Below are 20540 nucleotides of genomic sequence, written 5' to 3' on the forward strand. Positions count from 1 at the left end.
ACCCCATGCTCAGTCCCCTCTGCCTCCCATTTCAGGTCAGCCCCAGGCTTTGCTTCCGCCGCTCTTCTCTCCTTCTGTCCCTTCGGAGGAGCCGGGCATCCCCTTTCTTTTGTTAACATGTCTCTTTCTGTCCTGGCCACCCCGGAGCATTGGCGGTCCTGGGCGAGTTTTCCAGACCACACCCTGAGGAACTGAAGCCTGTCCCGAGTGCAAAGTCCTGGAATCCAGAGAGTACCCACAGCCAGGTTACCAGCCTCTGCTGGAGCCGAGGAAGACGAGCCAAGGAAGGACGGGCAGATGGGACAAAGAGGGTGCCTGAGGGACTCGAAGGGGACAACCACGGGGCTCCCTGACCCCACTGAGATGCAGGCAGGGGTTTCCTCCTTCTCACTGGCAGAACTTCTTCTTGAGCCTCACACCTCTGTACACAAAGGTGAACGGCAGGGAAGCAAGGTCACAGGGCTGAGCATGGGGCAACTTTTTTGAGTTTCTTTTCCATGTGACAGTTCAAGCGACACACTTGAATGCAGAAGAGCAACTAAAAAGAGCAGCCTGCTGGCGGGCCCTGAGTCCCCAGCAGGCACCTCCCATGACGGCAGGCCCCTTGCAGCTCTGCCCCAACTGCACTGCAGTGTCCTCCCCCCACGGGCCCCCCGCCGCTGCCCCTGGCCCCTACACTGCCCATACCTGAGACGTTCTCCCAAGGCCCAACACTAGATCAGGGCACCCTTTGAAAACCTCTTCTGAGGAGCACAGTCTGGAGGGCTTCCAGTTCGGAGAAGAACGTTCTCTGGGATACTTTGTTGTCAATGACAGTAAACCACGAGAGGCAAATCACTGGTCTTCCACTAAGAATCTTTCCCCTTCTCCTGAACATAAGATTGTCTTTGCTCTGTAGGAAATTTGTAAGTTATGGGGGAAAAGGCAAAACCTACTTATAGTCCCACCCACTATTTACAATTTAGCATATACTCTTTGCAGGCACTCACGAGTGAGGGTTCAAGACACGCATGTGTGGGCTTCAGGGTCACATGGAGGCCTAGAGCTGACGCTGACGGTGTGATGTGCATTCCACCCTTCAGGCTTATTCGTTCCTTACTGCAAACGTAAGAGGTATACCGCCTTCCCCACAGGTTGTGAGGACTGAGCAGGTGATGCAGCAAAGCGCAAAACACCGTCTGAACACGGAAGCACACGGAAGCCCCCACTAAGGTAGAGCAGACAACCATGAGAAAAGCTTCTCTTGCATTTAGGCTCTGTGTTAGTTTCCTATGGCTGCTGAAACGAAATCGCCACAACCTTCCTGGCTTATAACAACACACCTTAGTCTTCTGGAGGTCAGAGTCTAAAATGGTTTCAACGAGGCTAAAATCAAGGCGTGGGCAGGGCCAGGCTCCCCCAGCGGCTGCTTCCTTGCCTTTTCCAGCTCCTTGTGGCTGCTGGCACTCCCCGGCTCCGGCCCCTTCTCCCATCTCCAAGGCCAGCAACCTTGCTCTTCAGATCTCTCTCTGACTCTGATGCTCTCCTTCCATCACGACACCTCTTTCTTCTGACTTTCATCTGCTGCTTGCATCTTATAAAGACCCTTCCCATGATGTTGGGGCCACCTGGTAAACCAGGGGGACATTTCTATCTGAAGATTCTTAACTGAATCACATATGCCAAGTTTCTTTTATTACATAAGACAGTGATTTTCAGTCTTTTTTCTTCTTTTTTTTAATCTCATGGCACACATAAACTAATTACTTAAATTCTGTGTGACATACCAAAAAATATATTTTCTGCTGACCTGACAAAAAAAGGTATAATTTTGATTCATTCAAATCAGGTGGCTACTGTTGTCTGTTGTCATTTTTTATTTGACAGTCTAAGGGGAAAGAGGTCCGTGCACCTGACTATGTAGTCAGGTACTGCATGTTTTAAACATTCTTGTGGCACGCCAGGGTGCCAAGGCGCACCGACTGGAAATCGCCGATGTAAGGTAACATATTCACAGTTCTAGGGATTAGGACTCGGATTCTTTGGGGGGAGACATTCTTCAGCTTACCAGGTCCTCTTACTATATTAAGACATTATTTGGGGATGGTAACATGAATTGTTAGAAATATTTTCTCCAGTTTTTCTAAATTCTTTCCATAAAAGTAACATACTTGCTGTCAAGCCCCATTGCTCCATTCTTTGGTCACTTCTCCCACAGACTTTGAGCCTGGGAACTCCTTTCACATCTAGTCACGTTCGTGTTTGTGCACACAGGCGTGTGTCTGTGTGTATCTGACTCGGTGTTGAAAACTTGGCCAAAACAGAAATACATCAAGGAGGAGAAAACTCTACTTTTCATAGGAAACCACTTAACAGCATGGTTGGAGTCACTCCCCCAGAGTTTATGCGCCTCAGTCACACACACACGTGCGCATTTCCACTTGCGTATGGGGCCAATTTGTGCCCCTCGGCCTCGGGTCCAACTGGGGTTTACTTTAGTGAATGCTACACAACGAGGAATTCCTCCTCTAATTTGTTTCTTTTCTAAAAAAATGATTAAGCAGTGCACTACTTCGGTAACGTTTGTTATTTTTCTGTGCAAGCACGTTTTGTGGACTGGTCCTGTCGGCCCCAGGCGCCCACACCTGGGGACCATCTACCTGCCGATTCGGCCTCGTGTCTGCAGAAACTGCTCGCTGTTCACTGGGGCAAGGTGCGGGAAGTAGCACTTGGGCAGAATTAGCCGGAGTCCACAGCACTCATTTTGTAAACTCGAGGCTATAAAATGACATAAATGTCCATTTCTGGTTTTATGGTTGGGGGAGAAGAAAAATGGTTATATTTGAAAGGTGAATACATCTGCCTCGAATTCATCCCAGAGAAACTCAGAAATCTAGCAGCAGTGCATGATGTTAACTTATGTGCTTGTCACTCACTCGGCATCTCCAGAGCCTTGCAGGACTCTTAGTGCACACGCTTGAGAAACTCCTGTTGAATGAGTGGGGAAAAGAAGTCCAGCACTGGCCCAGAAAACAACCTGATGCTATGTGAAAGGCCTCCTGATGCCCTTCTATTCACTATGACGATTTCTGCCATCGTGAATCCCTCATCAATAGTCATTCCTGGAAGATCCACTGTGAATATGAATCTAGATGCAATGCAAAAAGCAAACGAAATAAACCAAACCTAAGTCCTGACTGGGTGGCTCAGTTAGAGCATTGTCCTGATATGCCAAGGTTGTGAGCTCAATCCCCCGTTAGGGCACATACAAGAATCATCAACCAAGGACTGCATAAGTAAGCGGAACAAAAAGTGATGTTCCTCTCAAAAAATAAACAAACAAACTGCCCCAAAGGAACGAGCACCCGTGCAGCTCCAGGAAAGGCCTCACTTTCCTGCTTTCTGTGGCAACGTCACAGCCAGGTCAGCGGTCCCATCACTGGGAGCAGTGACATTTAACTCCCCTGTGCAACCAGGTCATCCCAGCTAAGAAGCATCTGTACCTATTCCTAGGTTTTCCAAGGGCATAGCGTGGACAAGACATATCAAAGTGTTGGTGAAAGGGAACAGCAAAGGAAGCCAGCTCCAAGATCAAATGTAGATCACACTCGGCCTGCGGACAGGGGCAGGCCTCGTGAAGGCATCGATGAATAACTGCCCCGTAGCAGCACTCTTAGCAGAATGTGCCCCGAAGCAGGGGCTAGCAGTGCTTCTCACCGTCACCCAGGCTGGGCACCAAACACCGGAAAGGCAGAGCACCTCTGCCGGCGCTCACTGGTGGGCAGCAAATCTAACAGTGAGAATCCAATGAGTCTCCCTTAGAGAATCAGACTTGCAATCTGGTGGGAGCCAGGCACAAACAACTGTCCAAAGCAGTCTGACAATTCAGAGCCGCCCCAAACGCGTATTCCATCTCTTTACACCACAGGCAGGTTACCCTTTCTACGTGCTACTGCACCCCTCCAATGCGCTTTGAATTGCAAGCGAAATTCGTCACCTGTGCATGGGCTCGGGTCCTGAGGTCACAGGCCTAAGAAGGAAAGGGGACCTTTCTGACACCACCACAGCACGCTTCGAAGAAATGGGCTTCGAGAAAAGACAGGATGGAGGGTGCAGGGTGCGTCTAGACAAACATGCTGAGAGCCATTCCTGCCTTTGGGATATTTGCTGGCACCACTGAAAAAATTTCATTCCTAAAAACCCCTTTGGTCACAATATTCTCCTCAAAAACCTTTGGCAGCAGCCTACTGCCTATGGTCCAAACGCCACTGCGTAGCCTCAGAGGCTCCTTGCCTGGCCACTCCTCTCTTTTCAACTCCCTTTGCTCCTCCATGTGTGGGTCACACTGGTCAGGTCACAGCTGCCTTTTGCAGCATATGTCACTCCTTCCGGGAGAAGGCCATTTCCTCCTCCAGATACTGAAATCCTATCATCCTTAAAAAGCTTGGTCTCATTCATGAGATGCACCCCCCGCAACCCCAAGCAGCTCAGGCAGAAGCAGATGCCCCTCCTTTCAATTCTTTACGTGCGCCGTTAATTTGGCACATACCCTCTTTCATTGCAGTCATCCCTGCACGTGATCCAGCTCTACTTCTGGTGGCATGCCTATTGGTGATACACACGAATTAGTCCTGTTCTTCCTTTCCATCTCCCTTGCCCTCCCCCAGCACCCAATGCCAGGTCTTACAAGCAACACCAGCTGGATGAATAACCTTCCTTTTAGACATCAAGCTGTGATACCACAGTGGGGATGCAGTCACAAACTCCAGGGTCCAGTAGGCCAGGCAGGTGAGATATGAAGGAAGTGGTCTAGGTGCACATTAGGGAGTGGTGGGGTCTGTGGTAAACTGGAAAGAGTATGACCCATTTACTACTGGGCATGTGCTTCTCAACTCCTGCATTCATTGCCAGGGGGCAGCATGGGCTCCATGTTGCTAGATAATTTTGTAAGAAAATTTTAAAAATCTGAATTTTTAAGTGAAATATTTTGATGTGTAAGAGCTGCTTACTAATGCTAATTTAAAAAATGCACAAATAGAAGCAAGTCTATGGATTCCAGTTATGAGTGTAGGGCTTGGAATCTAGAACCTCCACTAATTTTGCCACTATTTAAGAGTGCCGTCTCCCATGTAACACTGAAAATAAAAGACAGTCTCTGCCCTCAGGGAGCTCAAACCCTAGCTGTGGACACAGAGCATGTGTATGCCGTAACAAAAGCAAGAAGGGGCAGCACAAGTTGACACTGTAGAAATAGGACTTCAGACTTGAAGTGGGAAGGATTGCTGCAGGCCACGGGGTCACTGTGATGAGCTTCTTTCGTATTAACAGGGGTTCTCCTTACATGTCTTCCAGCAGGCAGGAGGTCTGATGCCGCGGACTGCAGGGGACGGAGCTGATCTCTTTTATTGTCACCTACTATTTCTTGGGCCACGGCAGGCCACAACAACAATTAGTAATGATACCAAGAAGTGAGAACTCACTGTGTAATATGTATTAAGTACTTTATTTCACTGGTTTAAGAGAGAAATGAAATAAAGCACATTTCTTTCCACTCTCATAGCAACCTTCCTAGGGAGTCCTGCCATGGTCACGTTATAGTTGCGGAACAGGAGGGAGGGCATTGGTAATCTGCTGAAAGTCACAGAGCAACTGTGAAGTCAGAACTTGAACCCAAAGCCGTAGACGTCAAGACCTGTGCTCCTGGCACTGGGCTGTGCTGCCTTCCACAAACCTAGGCTGAAGGAGAGGTGAAGGGGTCCCGTGAGGAGAAAAGTGAAGGTGTGTCATCTGAGTTCTGAGTGTCTCAAAGTGGCAGAGAGTGAGCTGGCGGAAATGTGCAGATTTCAAAGGGTGGATGGACTGGCTGCTGGCCAAGCTGTGAGCCAGTACTAATTCAGGTAAAAGGAAAGTGGAAGCACTTATAAGTCTGGCATAAAATAGGTCCCCTACCAAATATAGAAATCATGTCACCTATGTAATGTGCGTGATTCAACTTACTCATGTCTTTGTTGGTGTAATTATTTGAGTTTAAAAGGTTCCTGCATCTCCCTCCTCGTCGCCCCACCCCCCACCGCCCACCCTACCTGCGTTACAGCAGGGGCTGTTGCTTTATTTCTATCTTCCCCTGTTGCCTGAGCGCCTGACACCAGGAGGTGCTCAGATATTTTAAAACAGGTGAACCACGGAGAACTCAGGTATTTCTAGAGGGGAGTCAGGGACTATACCGTATCCTGGCCAACCTTTTAGAAATGTATAGATGTGACAAACTATTTCTGAAAAGTAAGAAAACAACTCGCACAAGACTGAGAAAGAGGCTATGCTGGGTTGGGCAGGCAGGACTGCACAGGCTGAGATAAATGTTGTCCATACATTCTGATTTGTGTGTTGGGGGTGGGCTCGCAAGTGTTAGTTGATTTACAGAGAAAGGATAGGAGAGGGTCCTGCAAGGACTGGTGATGAGTGTGACCCAAGACCATGCTTACCCAATTCTGTGCACCTGAGGTCCAAAAGCAAACAATGAATGCAGTCACAAGACATAGAGAACAGGAGTAAGGCCCTTCTCATACAATCCAAGATACAGGTTGTAGTAACATAAATCGCCAAGTTTCAAAGCAACGCGTGTATGGCTTATGCAAGGGGTCCTTAACCTGGACTTCCTGCACCTTGATTAGAAGATGCCCAGTCCCCTGAAGCTGGACACAAAAGCACCCATGTGCATATTTTCTCTGGGAGGACGGTTTACAGCTTTCAGATTCTTGAAAGAAAGCATTATCCAACAAAAGTAAAACTTGTGTTCGAGAAGGCAGGGGGAGCAGCAGCCACCACCGGCAGGCTCTGCACGCCAGGAGCCGCACAACAAAGTCTCAGGGCAGCTCTGGGGGATGGCGACTGGTGGGAAACCTGCTGGGGCCCCAAAGGGATGAGGTAATTACTCCCTCGTGATCGGGGACCTCCTGAAGAAAATGACAAATAGTACAGAGAACGATGACATGACAGCTTGCCGAGGCGGACCTTGCCCTCCCCTACCCTATCTGCTAAATCACACAGGAACAAGTGACACCATTCAAACGTCCTGAACTTCCTGAGGACAGTTCTGAACCCCAAGGCAGGTATTTTCCTGGCTTTCTCTTCATAAAAGTCATTGATCTTTAAAGACAGATGTGGACATGGATTGTAACAGCACCCATGATGATGCAAGACAAGATTTTTATTTATTGTTTTGGGTACCATGTCTATTAGAAACTACAATAACGACCCCTAACAGGGGAGAAAGGACACAGCATGACCACAGGTGAAAGCAGGTTGGGAATGGACCAAGGTGCACAAGTTTTAACGCGAAATTTGGGAAGTGGTGAAAGATACCTAGACAAAACAAAACCTAGCTACAGTGGAAGACAATAAATATGATAGGTTACCAGAGAAGGGGTTTCAAACTCACTAGGAAAAAATAAAAGGGAGCTAGAGTATCATCATAAATGCATGGCCCATGGGTCATAAACTTCATGAACCTGAACTCATGAAGAAAAGCTGACCTGATATAAACAGCGCCTTGGTAGAGCCAGGAAGGTGGTCAATGAAAGCCATGCAGAGGCGGCGACAGGACAGCAGTTGTATGTCACGATGACAGCTTTATAGAGGAGAACTACGGGTCGCTCTAAGATACATCACTGACCGAATCCACACACCCCTGCCTCCATTCTGTTAGAATGTGGAAGACCATACAGAGCGGGTGGCGGCAGGGCTCCTTCCAGCACCAAGACTGGGTGGTTCAAATGTTCTCACATCCGTAACTTCCCAGTTCCATTCAGTTAGGCTAGATCTTGGGTCTGTATAGCAGATTGAGCTGATACAGGAAGCCCCTGACTCATTTCAAATTTATAGAAATGTTGGATAAAACTTAACAATTAAAAAAAGCCAACATCATAAAGAAAAGGTTCAACTGCCAGAAACAGAGGAATTGCAAAGACAGAGCGATAGGGGGATTAAAGCTAGCCAGCACCCCCACAGCTGATACCAGGAGTGAGGCCTGGAGGCCCTTAGCTGGTGGGGAACTGGCGCTGTGCTCCAGGAAGCCAGGAGAAGAGGAGGGCTTTTGCATTTGCATGTCCTGAACACTAAGTTAGCTGAGTACTGGACGAAGGGCTAACATTCTGCACTGGATAATCTGCAGGTCATTTGGAGTATGGACGCTTACTGGAGAGCAAACATTTCAATTCTTATGTTGAGCCATTGCACATGGAAGGAAAAGCTTCTCATCTAGCTCTCTAAAATTAAGTTGCCATCACCAGTACTTGGATCTGGAATTAGAAATGACTGACCCACGGCAATCTAGCGTGCTGCCCCTCCGCAATCCAGGGCCCTAAATTAGATGGAGCCCTACTCCACGGATCCTTGTTGATGATTTACAAAACCCAAGAACCAACTCACTTTTGTTTTTCTTTCCAGTTACAAGTGTTGCTAAACAAACTTCTTGCATTTCAGAGTTGATGCTACTGACATTCCCTCTTTCTCTTTTTTACCTTTTATTAAAACCTGAAAGAAATTTAAACCATGTTCTGGAATCATACTCCAACCTTTAATTTTGTGGTGCTCCCTTACTTCAAAGCAAGTAATTTAATTATGCAGGAAGGTTAGTTTAGTAAAGGTTCATTAATGCCCAAGACACACATTCCTTTCTCTTTAAAAGGGGAAAGTCTTATCCTGCTAGAGGGACCGATTAAACGAAGCAAGTTTTTACACTCAAGCTAATTGAGACCAGGGGAGCCAGGAATGAAATGATTTCCTGACAGGCCATCCAAGCAACATGCCAGCAGACAGGCTACAGTCACTCCAGCCAGGAAAGAGGCGATGGCAGCAAGGAATGACCCCCGCCACCCGCTCCCCAACCCCGTTCTCTTCATCTTTCCTCTCCTCCTTCCCAGTCCTCACTGGCTGCCAACATAACCAATTAAACAGCAAACTTTCTTTCACCGAAACAGGCTCTCCTTCTTCACTGACCCTGCACAACCTCTATCCTCCATCACTAATCTCCCCCTTTACTGAAGCCACCTAACAGCTGCTGCCTGCTTTCCTTGCCTTAGACACCTCAGAACAAACTGGGATTAACAGAATTCCACGTCCAGTTTGCAAAAGAAAAAAAAAAAAAAAGGAGGAATGGGGAAGAAGCTCATAAAATAAAGCAACCTCCCTGTTCTGCCTACATGCACACGTAGCTTCAAGAGGAAATGATTTTTTATTAGTTCCTTAAAAAACAAAAACAAAAATTTGCCCCATCCAAGCAGCCACTTTTTATCTAGACGCACCAAAATCAATTCTCCGGGACAGTCACCCTAGACTGGGGTAGTGTCGGCATTCAGAGTTCATTTTGAAAGGTTTTCTCCAGTCACCACCAACTTTTGATTTTTTTCTTTGACAAGACATATTGGTCTACAGACTCATCTCTTTAGGTCCTTTTTCAGACGTTAACAGTTTATTTATCAGCAGTCACGCAGATCGGCCTCCAGTGTGTGTGGTGGGGTCACAGAAACACACAGGCCACCTCCATGGAGCCTGCTGCACACACACAGGACCATCAGCTGGGAACGCAGCCGAGGGCAGTTTATTAGACTGCGACTTCTGCCCCGATTCCCTGTGCCCCGAATGCCTTCCACTTTCCCTTCATCCCCAGTGCAGACAGAAGTTGGCCATTTTTCCTAGTTGTAGAGAAGCTTCAGACTACCTGTAAGGCACCCACAAAAAAAGGGTGACTTAATATATTTTCTTCTTCCCTACGTTAACAATGCCTGCTCACTGACCAGTTTAAATGTAACTTATGCCCAATCTAGAGAAACAGCACCTGACTGCTCGACTAAGTAAAACATACACAATTTCCTCTTTTTCCTTTCAGAACTTTGAGGCACCAAGTCAAGGTATCTTGGAGTAACCACCCCTCTTTCCATCTGGTATATAGAAGCCAATACTTAGGACCAGAGGCTGAGTCCCTCATGTCAGACGGAGCCTCCCTCTTTCATGCCCCGAGTCTGCCCAGGGGCTCTCATTGGGAGAGACAGACCAGCTTTTCAGGTTCCTACCTTGTCAAGTGCGGTTATCCCCAACGCCTGCAGGGAGTAGAGTCTTAACTAACCCAGGGGTGTGGTGTGGTGGTGGCAGAATCCAGGGGTGGGTCTCACTGGCTGCCCACCCCTGCAGTAGCCTTTAAATGAACTCAGTGACTCAGCGGCCTCCCCTTCCCCCCACTGGCCTCCCATCTCACTCCTCTCAATCGCTGTGATGGCCATGTGACAGCACGTTGTCTCCACCGAGACTAATCCTGTATCAATAAGAGCTCTCGGCACCACCCAGAGCAGATTACTCTGTCTCACAACCACTTTGCCGACCGTCCCCAGGGGCCAGATAATCCTCCCCCAGCACACGTACTATTTACAGAGGAGCCAGGGACATAAGCCGGATCACTTGGTGTGATGATTTCACTTCTAAAGTTTGTGGCTTTAATTAACAAAGCAACTCAGCGACCAGCATTCAACCACTCAACCAGGCACTGCAAGCCGCCGGGAGGAGAAAACCCGCGCTGGATTTTACATAGATGCAGCGATCAAAATCACTCTTGAGTTCTATGAAACACACCACCACGGTAGAGTACTGTCAGTGTGTGCGCCACCACCAGATCAAAAGTTGACAAATAAAGGCTACAAATTAAATGGAAGATTAAAATGAACTCGAAAATACCAGATGTGTGAGTTTTGCTATGGGATTTCTTTGCCATAGGCAAGGCAACGTGGCGTTTTATTCTCAGATCAATTCAGGCTAAGTATGACATGTTTTTAAGAATGCTAAGACAATAACTAAAATTGGTCCTTAACCAATCCAGTCTAAACTAATTCTTAACAGAGAGAAGTTAACTAAACTAGATAGAAGGTGCTAAGAAACCAAATGGAGCACACGCTGATCTCCTCCACTTTCCCATTTTTACCCGCAGTTTTTATCCCATCCCTGAAGTGCCACGGCTGGCCCGAGAGAACGCTGGTCTCTGTCCACAGGCTTTCTGAGCAGACGACATAAATGAGAGGAATGAGCAGAAAGCCTACAAACTGTCATAAAGATAACTGGTGTTCCCAGGGAACACGCGTGCCTGGCGAGAAGGTCTTGAGGTTTCCAAAGAACAGTTCCATTAGCATTACACATAAGTACAAGAATGCTAGGCCACATAAAAAATAACCACAAAGGATTGTTTTTCAGCACGGGTACATTATGAAGCCACCTCAAAAGAGGACGCCCGCTGCACAAAAAGCTCTCTTCCCTAAAAGAAGCCCTACTTCCTGATCTTGAAAGTTAGGATTTTTACTTCTAAAACTGTGATGACAGCTATTAAAAATTTCAACCTGTTTTCCTTGGAAATGTATTGAAATGAGAAAATATGCACCAAGTAAAAATTTACTTTTATTATTAAAATACTTGAAGCTTATTCAAATCTCTGTTCAAACCAGGTGGGCAGTTCTGAGGGTGCTTTGGAGAATATCAAAGAGGAAAAATTGCGGGGGGGGGGCGGTTGATGGGGCAGGGAGGTGCAGACTGTGGGCTGCAGAGACAGCACTTCCAGACAGAAGAACAGCAGAGGAAGGCAGAGATGTCAGGAATCCAGGGGAAATTAAGAGGATGCATTTCAAAGTTGCTTGCTCTCTGCCCAACAATTCTAATTATTACCAGAGGGGAGGGTAGTAACTCCAACTACTTTCTGAGCATATCATTTACAGTTTGTCAGCTATTAGACTTCAGGTCCAAGGTGTATTCATTTGGAAAACTAAATTAAATTCAATAAATGCATGCAGTTTTACACGCAACAATTAATAAATGCAAACATGCGATAGGGAAAACATACAAATACCTAGAATGAAAAACGGAGCTGTCCGTAACTGACTTTACCCTAAACACAGGACAAGGCTGACCGGGGAGTCTGGGGGCTGGTTTATGGTTTCACAGACAAAGTGCCAGAGAATGCCATCACAAGGGTTCTTCCCACTCGTGGTCAAGGAAGCAGGCAATGCAAACGCTGGTCATGGTCTTCTCCATGCTTCCCTTTCTTCTGACCACGCCCTACCAGCATTTTCCTCAGTGAGTCCCTAAAACCTGAGGTATTTTATGCTGGTGAGATGAAGGCACTGCCTGAAGATTTTACAAAAAGAGCTGGGAGAGGAGGGACTGACAGAGAGAATCGTCAACAGCCACAGGTGCACGGGCCAGGAGGTTAACTTCCGAGGCTCCATTTCCTCAGCTGTACCTACCCTGCTTGCCCCCACAGGACCCACCTGGGGCCTGTACTGTCACGGAGGTGAACGTGGCTTTGCAGCGTCCAGCAGGTGGACTAAGCAGGATGGAGGAAACAAAGGCTGAGCCCCGGCTCTGCCATGTCTCTTGAGCGCTTTCCTTCCCCTTCTAGGCTCATTGGTAAAACGTGGATAATCTTTCCCGCGCTGTGTACCTGCCCGTGTCAACATGAAGCTTCAGCAGTGCATCTGCAAATACAAATTACCAAAAAGAAAGGCTACTAGAGGGCATATTCTTACCAGTCTTGAAGGGCTTTCTATCCACAGACTGTAGGTTTTGAAAGTATAAATAGTTCTAAAGTTGAAAGAAAGTCTTAAGAAATATTTTTATGATGTAATGTAGGAAAATATCTTATTGCTGTAAATAACAGAAATCGAACAGTTTCAAATCAATGGATTAAGAGTGAGATTGTAGAGAAACAATGAGGCTACCAAGGGGGGTGGTAATAGATCATTCTTCCAAATAAGACTCTTGAAGCCAGCACCGAAGGCGTTAACGAGGAACCTGAGTTGGACAGTGCGCAGACCAGACTTGCGATCCCGCAGTTCTCTAAGACACCTGGAAACGCACACGGGGATGGGACCTCTGTTGCCCAGCCTGTGACAATCTGCCCAGCCCCTCTGCCAGCACGGTGAAAGCAGGGGAGCCGGCAGCAAACACCGTGTGACCAGTGATAGCTACGCAACGGGAAAACTGAATCCTGCAGGACTGCTCCAAACACCTAAGTTCAGAATGACAGGTCACTCACCGGAGCTTAGAGTCATTCAGTCCAAATATCCTGTTTTACGGACAGAGAAACTGAGGCCTGGCAGCAAGATAAAGACACTTCCCCAAGAAAGGCAGCGTCCAAGCTCTGCTGAGCATGCTGGTCCCGAGACTCCGCACCCAGCGTACACTCCGTGAGCCTGCCATGCTTTTCCCATCTACGTGGAATCCCTACTGTTTGCCCATTTGCCAGTATGTGTATTCGCAAGATTTGTTCCCTATCTATGAGTCTGTCTCTATTTTGCTTGTTAGATAGAGAGCAGGCTGACAGCTTTGGGGGTTGGGGCTGAGAGTGTGGTGGAAGGATTGAGCAAAGAAGAAAAAAAAGAAAGAAGTGGACACGAACAACAGTGCCGTGATGGCCAGCGAAGGGGTGCGGGTGGATGAAGGTATAGGGGGATAAATGGTGATGAAAAAAGAAAAATTAATTAATCAATTTAAAAAAGACGTGTTCTCTAGTCTTTCCTTAGGTCAAGTATTTTCCAAATATTTAAATATTTCAGGTGCTTTGAGGAAACCTAGCCTTGAGCCATTTTGAACTTACAAAATAGGTAAATTAGGTCATTAATTTACAAATCCTTCTTAACTTTTATATAGTTCCTTATGGTTTCCATAAGTTCTCTTTCATTTGATCCCCACAACAGCTCTGTGCTGGCAATACAGACAGGGCAAGGATTATTTCCCCAGGTTATGTGGGGCTCTAGAGAGGCTGAACGACTCATCTGGTACCAGAACCAGAGCTGTACCAGGTCTTCCAGCCACAATCTTGGTCCTCCTTCTCCATTCATTCACATTATGAGCCTATAACACAGCAGGCATGGCGGCTGAAGCTAAGGGGACAGAGAAGTATAAAACAGAGCTCAGGTTTTCAGGGAGCTGGCATCTAGTGGGCACACACACAGGTTACAGGGGTTAGAGCATTAGAATGAGAAAGACTCACATTTGAGACCAGACTCCACTATGTGCCAGGCCCACAAGCCTGGCAAGCTGTGGGCGAGCTCCCGTGAAGTGCAGTCTCGGCATCTCACAGAGCTGCCTCGAGGGTGACATGAGATAGCAGATGAAAGATGTCTAGTACAGGCCTGGTTGATGGTAAGCATCCAAGAAGTATTAAGAGTTCTCATGAACAGTGACACAGTGTAGTGGACAGAGACATGTGAAGGCCATTACTGGAGCAGGGTCTGGTGACGCCCACCCTCGGTTTGGGAGACAGAGTTTCTCAGAGCCCTCTGTGTAATGAAAGCGTTTGGCATACAAAAGGATCCTTCTTTCCATCTGTCCATCCACGCAGTTATCCAGTGCCTACTGTGAGCACAGCACTTTACAAAATGGTTCTCCGCAGGGATCCCTTGAATAAAGGGTTTTCCTGAAACACTTAAACATGAGCTCATTTGTAAAAGTTGCACTCACAGGCTTTTCAGAGTTACACCTACTGGGAGAAATGAGGCATGTTTGTGCTCCATTCTGATCCTAGCCAGCAGTTACAACTTAAGAGATACACACCTCTAACAAAACCTCAAGAAAATGACTTTTTGTTAACAATAGAAAAGCTACTCCCCTGAAGGCCACAGGAGAGAGGTGGCTGAATGAGGACCCTGCTCTCAATAGCAGAGGCAAAGCCTGGGATATTTGAGATTTCAATCATGTTGGACTTCACCTTTCCTTTGAAGGAAAGAATTTACCTGGGCAAATGTTTACTTATGGGTAATATCTGCTTACCAAAAGTAGCATTGATAATAATCCCACATGCTCCACTTTGTGCTATGATTTCGACTTCCTCTCCATTCATACCTTTCTTTTTTTTTTTTTAAATATACCTTTCAACTCATGTCCCTGTGAGCCCAAGGAGCAAATGTGGACGAAGCGGAGACATGGCCAAAATGGGCTAGCCTATGAACTTTCTTTTGAAAAACAGAAAAAAGTTTTCCTACTAAATATAAAAGAAAAAAAGCCACTAATATACGGTGGTTGGCAAAAGCAGGTTTACACTTTTGAGTACACAAAACAGAGTTTATTCTTGTATTATTACTTATTGTATTATTTGCCATACAAACAACTGTAAACCTACTTTTGCCTCACCCTGTATAATAATTCATTAGCTGGATAATTTGTTCAAACCAAGTCTTTGAATGGTGAACTTTAAGAGCAGAAAGTTGGCATTGATCTGTCCTTTACCCCAATGGACAAGACTAACTCCTTTGTACAATGTTCCTTAATCTTATGCAGAGGGAAGCCACCATCCTTCCAGAACACCCAGAAGCTATTTATAGCTGGCCCCTTGAATGGTTCTCCCCAGTGTCAGTCTGCTGCCCTGTACAAAAAAGAAAGAAAGAAAGAAACAAACAAACAAACACTGAGTCCCCTCGCAATATTCTCTGAAACTTTCTTCCAATAGATTCTTTGAGTTGGGATAAGACTTTCATTCTCATCTGAAATGTGGGGTGAAAAAACCTGGAAAATAGCAAGTTTTCCAACCATAAGAGACAAATACAATTGCTGTGGTATAACACTAACCTTTCAAGTTTACTAGTTCACCTAAAGAAATAGAGTGCTTCCCTACTACTTTTCCCAAAGGCAACATCACCAAAAACATGGCCACAAAAATGCAGACATGAATTTCTTAATGCTCTTGTATATTACAACTCACTATAAAATTTAGAGACCTAACACTGAAGTCAGATCCTGAAGACATTCTGGGAGGGGTTAACAGAAGTGGTATACTTATTTGCTTGTTAGTTCAGTTTGTTCATGAGATTCTACATATGAGTAAAATCATATGGCATTTGTCTTTCTCTGACTGAATGGCTTGTTTCACTTAGCAATAAAGACAGATTCATAGATAGGGAGCAGGCTGACAGCTCTTGGGGGCTGGAGGGATCAAGCGAAAAAAAAAAAAAGGAGGACTGTGTACACAGACAAAAGTGTAGTGATTGTGGCCGGGAGAGGGTGGGTGGAGGAGGAAGAGAGTATAAGGGGGATAAATGGTAATGAAAAAAATATACAATTAAAAATCTATTACTAAAAAAAGAAGAAGAGAGAAGCAGTATATGTAGATTTCCGATAGCAGCCTAATTTCACCCAAAGACAGATCCTAAAAATACTTCTAGAAGTGGACTTATACAGACTGCCTCCTAAATTACCCTCCCTAAATATCATTCCTTCCAACCAGAGACTTTACAGAAGCTGTATCTCCGACAGAACGAGACTGTTCTGTGCCAAGGGTCTGGGTTTTCCTGACAGGCTCTTACATTCCAAGATTGACGTTCTAATTAATTCATTAATTCACGCATACAAAACTCATTCTGATTTTAGGGAATACTTGACATGTTTACCTAAAGTCATAAAGAACAGACTTATTAAAATGCTTCAGAAGTAGAACAAGTAAGGCTTCAAAAATTTTCATTCCCAAAATGTTATTGCTCCCAATTGTCATATATCAATGGCCCCCCAACCTGTCATGCTCGGCCGAGGCAATGCCACGCGACAGCTGACTGTGCCTCCAGCAATCCCACTGGGTTCCTCCAAACACAGCCCATAAAGACTACAAAGGAAACAAAGATGACAGAATGTACACGTTATTGCAGACCCACCCTGATTTCCTTTAGGCTTTGGGTACATGACTACCTCTATGGCTGTAATAATTTTACTATAAAGACCCAGTACAGAAATTTCTTCTGAGAGGGAGTTTTATATTAAATTGTCAAGCAAAAAAGCAGGGTATGATTTTTTTCTCATTCAAGGACAACACTGCACTCAGAAAAGGAAAGGAGCTTCTTTCTTTTTTTAAAGACTTTATTTATTTATTTTTAGAGAAAGGAGGGAGAAAGAGAGGGAGAGAAACATCAATGTGTGGTTTCTTCTCACACGTCCACCACTGGGGACCTGGCCCACAATCTAGGCATGTGCCCTGACTGGGAACTGAACCAGCAGCCCTTTGGTTCTCTGGCTGGCACTCTATCCACTGAGCCACACCAGCCAGAGCAGGAGCTACTTTCAAACATTAGACCACAGCTCCTGGTGTCCCTGGATTTTTTGACTCTTCTTCCATGGTTATTCTTGTAGGAAATCATCTACTTCCCAGGGTACCACATTTTGGTCATTTCCACATTTGCCTTACCTACTCTTTGAAAAAAAAAACAGTGTTTGGCCAAAAAAAACCCCAAAACAAAACAGCAAATAAATTAACAAAGGGGGGTGTGGGGTACAGAACAGATAATGCTTTTGTTAAATTTATAAATGGATATGTCTAGAGTGTTATTTTGTTGCTGCTTATAAAAATGTTGTCCCACCTTGGCTGGTGTGGCTCAGTTGGTTGGAGCATCATCCTGTGACTGAAAAGTTGTGGGTTTGACTCCCAGTCAGGTCACATATCTAGGCTGCTGGTCTGATCCCTGGTCCAGGGCATAGGGGAGGCAACCAATCAATGCTTCTCTCTCACATCAATGTTTCTCTCTCTCCTTTTCCCTCTCCCTTCCCCTCTCTTTAAAAAAAGCAATGAAGAAACGTCCTCGGGTGAGAATTAAAAAAATAAAAGGATTTCTGGTCAAGATGGAGGCATAGGTAGACATGCTTTGCCTCCTCATGCAACCACAAAAAGAATTACAATTACTCTCAAAACAAATAACACCCAGAGTATGGCAGAAAATTGAACTGTATGGAAGTCCAACAACCAAGGATTTAAAGAAGCCACATTCATCCAGAGGGGCGGAGTCATGGAGACAGGCTGAGGGGTAAGGAGACTCAGTGAGCTACAGAGAGGCAGTGGTGGTGGCAGAACAGGCAGCCCCACATTCACGTGTGGTGGATAAAAATTGGAAGAGACACCTTGAGAGTAAGTGATACCAGCTTCAGGCCAGACCACACAGCCCAGGGTTCCAGAGCTGGGAAGATAAATCCCTATAACTTCTGGCTGTAAAAACCAGTGGGGGTTGGGGCGATAGAACAAATGGCCTGATTTTCAGGAAACTCCGTTTAAAGGGCCTGCAATCTTAGAACATATGCAAACCTACCACCCACTCTAGGATTCAGCACCATGGCAACAGCTGGAAGGGTGCCAGTCACATACAGGGAGTGGGTGAAGTGACTGGAAACAGGGTGAGTGCCAGGCAAACCTCCAGAAGCCAGGCAGTGGCACTGTCCCCTTTCAGAACCCTCCCCCCACACACAGAGCCACAAAGCAGTGAAGCAGGTTGCCACGCCTTGGTAATTATCTAAGGTTCTACCCCACATAATTTACAGGCGCCTCTTCTACAATAGGCCATGCTAAGACAGGGAGTCAAAGCAGCTCTACCTAATGCACAGAAACAAACACAGGTAGGCTGCCAAATTGAGGAGACAAAGAAATGTGGCCCAAATAAAAGAGAACAAAACCCCAGAAAAAGAACCAAACAAAACTGAGATAATCAACCTATCAGATGCAGAGTTCAAAACACTGGTAATCAGGATGCTAAGAGAACTCATTGAGTATGGCAAAAACAGAAAGGAAGAAATGAAGGTTACACTAAGTGAAATAAAGAAAAATCTACAGGGAACCAACAGTCAAGGCAAGAAAGCTGGCGTTCGGATCAACAATTTGGAACATAAGGCAGAGATAAGCATACAACAAGAACAGAAAGAAGAATCAAGAATTCAAACAAACAAACAAACAAACAATGAGGATAGTATAAGAAGACTCTGGGACATCTCCAAATGTGCCAACATCCAAATCATAGGGATGTCAGTAGGAGAAGAGGAGAAATTGAAAAATTATTTGAAGAAATAATAAAAGAAAACTTCCCTGATTTGGTGAAGGAAATAGACATATAAGCCCAGGAAGCACAGAGAATCCCAAACAAGTTGGACCCAAAGAGAAACACACCAAGACACATCATAATTAAAATGCCAAATGTTAAAGATAAAGAAAGAATCTTAAAAGCAGCAAGAGAAAAACAGAGAGTTACCTACAAAGGAGTTCCCATAAGACTGTCAGCTGATTTCTCAAAAGAAACTGCAGGTAAGAAGGGCTGGCAAGAAGTATTCAAAGTGATGAAGAGCAAGGACCTACAACCTAGATTACTCTATCCAGCAAAGCTATCATTTAGAATGGAAGGGCAGATAAAGTGCTTCCCAGACAAGGTAAAGCTAGAGGAGTTCATCATTACAAAGCCCGTACTATATGTAATATTAAAGGGTTTCATTTAAGAAAAAGATCAAATCTATGAACATTAAAATGGCAAAAAATCTCACAACTATCAACAACTGAATCTGAAAAAAAAAAACAAAAACCCAAACTAACCCAAATACCAGAACAAGAACAGAACCATAGGTATGGAGATCATATGGAGGGTTATCAGAGGGGAGGAGGATGGAGGAAAATGGGGAAAAGGTGCAGGGATTAAGAAGCGTAATTGGTAGGTACAAAATAGACAGGGGGAGGTTAAGAATAGTATAGCAAATGGAGAAGCCAAAGAACTTATATGCACAACCCATGGACATGAATTAAGGTGTGGGGGGGATTGCTGGAGGGAAGGGGGATAGTGGGTAGAACGCGGGCGAAGAGGGAAAAATTGGGACAACTGTAATAGCATAATCAATAAAATATATTTTAAACAAAGAAAATCAATGTATCCATGCTTTCATATCTTGGTTATTGGAAATAATGCTGCAATGAACATAAGGGTGCATATGTCTTTTCAAATTAGTGTTTGGGGTTTCTTTGGATAAGTACCCAGGAAGAGGAATTGCTGGGTCACATGCTAGTTCTATTTTTAATTTTTTCAGGAACCTCCATACTGTTTTCCATATGGCTGCACCTGCTAGCCATCTCTGTCAGCAGTGGTAAGATCTGTAAGATACAGTCTCCACCTGACTTTAAGGACACATGGTGCTTTTTTAATTTTGTTTTTATTGTAGCCACCACAATTTGATCTACCCTATTACTTTCGTGAGGCTCTTGCAGCACATATTTTGGCATTAACAGAGGGACAAACTAGGGCAGGGAACGAGGTGACGATGCTGCGCGGGGAAGAGTGAAGCCCTCAGCTCTCAACAGTGTAACAGGGCATTCTCTTCCCCCGGACAAGTGACCGACCAGGAATTTGAAGGCATCTCAATTCACCTTCCTATCATTTGCACATATTCTCTCTTCTTCCTCCCAATTCTCTCTCTTAAATATTTACTTAGTGTTTCACACGAGTTTGGTGCTCTGCTAAGCTGGGTGGGCGTGGTTTAGAAAATGCATGTGAGGCCTCACCTTAAACCTTATATCTTACTCTGGAATATAAGAATATAATGCTAACATCCCCTCTCCTTCACTCGACACACACACACACACACACACACACACACACACACACACACAACACCAATACTGGGTATGAGCCAGCCAGTGTATCTGATGAACGTATGTCCCCAGACTCAGTGTGGTTGGGATTCAGAAAGGGGGTGGGGATTAGGAAGACAAGTGTGGTGAGGAATTTGAAGGTGGAATTTGCTGA

At 45.5% G+C, this 20540-nt stretch overlaps 1 protein-coding gene across 4 annotated transcripts in view; it reads right to left on the bottom strand.

The window, feature by feature from the left end:
- The window catches only part of MCC (MCC regulator of WNT signaling pathway), a 393316-nt gene that overhangs the window by 150946 nt on the left and 221830 nt on the right, over positions 1–20540 (bottom strand). The gene's annotated exons all lie outside the window — the stretch shown is intronic.

The sequence above is a fragment of the Desmodus rotundus genome, chromosome 1, assembly GCF_022682495.2.
Source record: "Desmodus rotundus isolate HL8 chromosome 1, HLdesRot8A.1, whole genome shotgun sequence".
NCBI classification, from domain to species: domain Eukaryota; kingdom Metazoa; phylum Chordata; class Mammalia; order Chiroptera; family Phyllostomidae; genus Desmodus; species Desmodus rotundus.